This window comes from Phacochoerus africanus, chromosome 9 (genome assembly GCF_016906955.1).
Source record: "Phacochoerus africanus isolate WHEZ1 chromosome 9, ROS_Pafr_v1, whole genome shotgun sequence".
Classification (NCBI taxonomy): domain Eukaryota; kingdom Metazoa; phylum Chordata; class Mammalia; order Artiodactyla; family Suidae; genus Phacochoerus; species Phacochoerus africanus.
In genome coordinates this window covers 46,101,009-46,105,939 of record NC_062552.1, presented here as the reverse complement: position 1 = coordinate 46,105,939, position 4,931 = coordinate 46,101,009, and positions in this window count along the sequence as shown.

Here is a 4,931-nt window from a genome sequence, read left to right as displayed (position 1 = left end):
CCAGGAGACCAATATTCTAATCCAAGTGTAAGCTAAGTCTCTTGGGTGTTTGGACAAATCATTTTAAATCGGTGCACCTTGTAAAAGTAAGGAAGGAAATAAGAAGCTTCCTTATATCCTCAGAAGAAACCCAAGCTTCCTTTTACATGGTCAGTTGGCCTGGTCGTGCACAGCTGATGTGGACTGTGTAGCCTGGGCTGACAAATGAAAAGACAGTAAAAGGTATCAAGACTTCTTCCAGCAAAGGAACAGCATCATCACTGGATCTAGAAGAAGCCTTCAGATTGGACCAGGGCCCAGCAACCACCATGTATCTAGAGGAAGTGTCACCGAGACTGGAACCCAATGCCACCATCTTACTTCAAAAGCAAAGGATGTTTAAACACAAAACTCCGAGGATGGAATGAATAACCCAAGTTAAACCTTCCCATGTGGAAGTTGGGAGAGGGCCAGAAAGGAAAAGAAACAGACAAAAAATTATAAACTGTGCTCACTTTGCAGTTTTGTTTAGGGCCTTTAAGGCAGAAACCATCTGTGTGCCTCAGTGGAAGGGGCTGGTACCAACAGCAGAGGGTGAGGAGTGAAACCCAGTCTCATAGGTAACCCAGTTGGGGTCCAGCCCTGAGTCTGGGAAGCGTGTAATGGTGCCACTTCCATTTCCTTCCCTCCCATATCCATCAGCAGTACAAGATTTGCTCTGACTTGCGCTTTTCAACAGAGAAGATGATCATTTTCTGCTGATTGGTTACTCCTCCTTCTCTTGCCCTGTCTCCACAGCCAAGGAAAATAAGAGACAGAATTGTCCCAGGCACTGTGCCCTGGTATCTACGGGTCTGCTGGCCCTGTGACCTCCATCTGTGGCTTCCTGGTGAAATGGATATCTCGTCTGCGCATAAAGATGCAACCTACGTGCAACTTCAGAAACAGTGACCAAACAGAAACTGCTCAAACTCGTCCACCTTAGAAAGCTGCCCCAGAGTACCACCCCCACACACCCTCTTTCTCCACCCCCAGGTTTTTTCCCTCTTCTGCAGTGGGCGCACAAATAAATAACATGAGACTTATATTGCAGCACCTGTGGTGACTGGGTGAACTGTTAATTATGAAATTTGGATATACCATCTGGGTTAACATTTGGCTGAGGACAGCTGAAGCTCTCAGTGCTTCTGAGAAAAACTATGAATATTTTTTTCTATTAATTATCATACTATTTTTCCCAGCTGGCATTTCCTGGTCTTTCCTCCCTGCTTATTCAAATCCTAGCACTCTTCCAAGGGCCTGCCAAGTTCCTTCTCCAGTATATATGCTTGCTCTGACGGCCCAGCCCATATCGTGAATCCCAGTGCATTTACAGTTAGTATCCAAAAGTTTACCTCTTAACTACTTTTTAATTGTTTCATGTATATTAGGTCAGGCTCCTGAACACAGGGGCCATATAGTACCTTATATTCCTTTTCCTCTCTCATTACATACAGCATTCTGAATAAATTACCACTTTAGCATGGATTTCACATACAGTTCAGGAAATTGACACCACTGAAGTATCGATGTCTTCAGGCCAGAAACGAGAACCTTTTACTCTTTGCAGGTGTCCCAGTAACAACCAAATAGTCTGAACCTCTCCAGTCGGCATTTAACCATTTGAAGAATAAAACGAATATATGAATCCATGCTCCAAAGATCTCAGTTGTGTTCTTCTGCTGGATTATGCAATGTAACAGCCAAAAGGACCTTGAAAAATCATCTAGTCAAAACTTTTATTGTTACAGGAAAGGAAACTGAGGTCCAAGGAGGTCAGGTGATTTTTCCAGGGGCAAGCAGCCACTGAGTGGGTCAGACAACACCAGGAGCTGCTCCACAGGGCTGGGAAATGAGGTCTTCCTTTGCTCTGTTGTGTGCTCCGTCCGAGCAAGCCCTCACGCCTCCATTCTAATGCAGTGCGTGGGCACGTCATTCCGGGCTCCCTGATCCTCAAGTGCCCTCCCATGACCAGTTAATCACGATGACACACACAGACTTAACCACAGGTTACTCGATACCTTGACTACCCGCTTGTGATTATGATTTTCCTCCAGAATCTATAAGCAGAATATCTCCCCGAGACCCAAGGGCATCTTTTCAGAAATTACCCCAAAGTTGGGCTTGGTTGTATATTTGTTTCTATCAAAATGTAATTGTTCCTTTGGTCTTTGAGTTTCTCAGACATCATGTTGCAGTTACCATTACACTTTTAGCCTGAAGAGCTGGCCACACAACTCTCCTCAGAACAGCTGCCAAGTTTGCCAGTAGTGCTATTTCCTAGGCTGAGGCGAGCAGGGTAACATTTCTCTCTTTCAAGAACCAGAATTGCTCTTTTTTTTTTTTTTTTTTTTTAAAGCTTGAGGTAAAAGGCTTTCCTCACATTTAAATGAGTACTAAAACCTTACCCCTTCAGCCAGAATGCTATCACATTTGCAGGACCTGCCATTTGCCTCAGAGCTCTAGTTATCAGAATCCGAGGTTAAGTGGGAGCTGCCTTGTGTGGGTGCCTAGTGAGGCCAGCCTGACATGCCAAGGGCCTGGTGGGATCATGATTTAACCCCTTGCTTTCTGATGCTCTGCTTCCAGGTGCCAGGCGCTTGGGAGTTTTGACCTACAATTGTGCATGAACTGAATAAACGTTTCTAAAAGAGTATTTGCTTGACTTTGAGTCTTTCATCAACTCTGAGTGAAACACATAGTTGTGGTTGGGGGTGTTCTTAAGAAAAGAGGCAACAGTGGTAAATGCCTTCCCAACATTTGTAGCGATTAAACCTTCTGACTGATCCTTGGCAATGTTGCAATGTTCGGCTGTCCGAGATAGTCATCCCCCTTCTTCGAGAGCTCCCTACACCCTGGGCACCCAGAGCAGTGGCCTCAAGGATGCCCATGGTTCCTCAGGGTGCTATTTCCCATGGCACTTTCTGCTGAGAAGCACCCGGAACACTGAACTTGCACCCTAAATCAAACTTCATCTATTACCCCCTGAGGGCCCTGATTTCTGATAAAACTAACCACACAAGTTATGTAATTTTGAAGAGTTTCCTTAGCCTCTCTGAATCTCAGTTTTATCATGTATAAAAAAGAAGAAAGTGGGCTGAATACTCCCAAAACCCCTTTCTACTCTACTATGGAGTCTCTTATTGAACAGTGGTAAGGGGCTGGAGTGGGGGCCGGGAACTGATGACAATAACCCTCAAGCTGTACTTGCTCTGGGTGCACGACTGCATTTTAATAAGTGCCTTCTTAGAAACAATGTCTTTCCATGACTTCAGTGAGGGCAATTTTAGGCCCTGTGGCAGATCAATGACAGAGATATTTCTGACCAAACAGACTTTTAAGCATCATTTTCAGAGACACCATGGGGAGACAGAAAGTGCCTACATGCAATGTCACAAAAACATGGATTTGAATGCAACTCAACCACTTATAAGTGGAGTAACCTTGAGCAATTTGCTTCAGCTCATTGAAAGTCAATTTGCTTAACTGTAAAATATCTTAATACTTTCCTCAGAGAGGAGTTATTGTTGCTGCTGTTGTAATGAAGAGCAAAATAAGAAAATGTATAAAGTACCTACACAATACCTGGCATATAAAAGACACTCAGTAAACATTAATCCCTTTTTACCTTCTTACTCTACCCACACTTATTCTGCATATGCAAAAACTCCAAATTACTTTTTTTTTTCTTTTCTTGTCGGGTGGCGGGAAGCGGTGGCAGCAGCAGGGGCAGCGGGGGCATGCCCATGACGTACAGAAGTTCCCTGGCCTGGGATGGAACACAAGCCACAGCAGTGAACTGAACATTGCTGTGATAATACCAAATCCCTAACCACTAGGACACTGGGAAGTCCTAAATTGCTTTTTTCAACCAATGCAAAGTATGAATCTTTTCAATTTCTAGAATAAGGTATGAATTATTAATATAGTAAAAATAATACCACCCTACTGATGAGAGAAAGCTAACTGAAAATGACTTGTTAGCTTCGAGAGACATATAACTCAATCCTTCGACTGCTACTTGTCCTGTATTTTTTCAGGGGTCTGGCTGTACTGCCTCAGGAGGCCAAACTAGCAAGCCTGACCCATGAATGTGCTCAATGTGCAACTATTTAAATACATAAGACTAAAAACTGTCCTCTTCTTTGATTCTAATAGGAAAAAAATATATAGCAAGGTCTCTTAAACAAGGATATAGACTCTGCCTCCTGCAGCTAGCATCCAACCAAAGCCTAGAAGATAAATATTGCCTCATATTTTCAGGAAGATGTCCAAAGCCAGCTCTCTCCTCCTGCCCCTTTAGGCATTTCCTTTTCTCATTATCTTTTTTACAGGGAAATTGGAGTGCACAGTCCAGTGACTCATTGCCTGATCAAATATGGCTCCAGCTGTGAGGAAACTGAGGAGCAAATTCTCAGCATGGACATGGTTGAACTGCATTGAACTCAAAGGCCATGCTACCTTGGGAATCAGGAGTGCAGGCCTTCAAATCCAGGGCAGCAGACTTTGGGAGAAATGAGCACTCTGTTGCCCTGTCATCATAGCAGAGGAGGAAGCTGCCAGACACATGTAACAGGGATAGTGTCGAGTTACCTGTGCCCTGGGACAGGACTGTGGAAGTGGGCCATGCTGCCCAAGGCCTGTCCCCTGGTCGCCTGCTCTTCATGTCCCCACACACCCCAAAGCCTCCTTTCTCATTGGTCCCTCCCTCCAACCTTCTCCAAACACCTATCCCTTGATGATCCCCAAGATAGGTGGAAAGGGGAGGAAAATCCTTGAACATTTAAACAAATATCCTTACATATTATAAGGATAATGTTTATTAACCCAATTCATGGAATTTAAGACAGGGAGACAGAGTGAAGATGCAGTGAGAAATGAAATATTCTGAGAAAATAGTCTCTTCTTTTAAT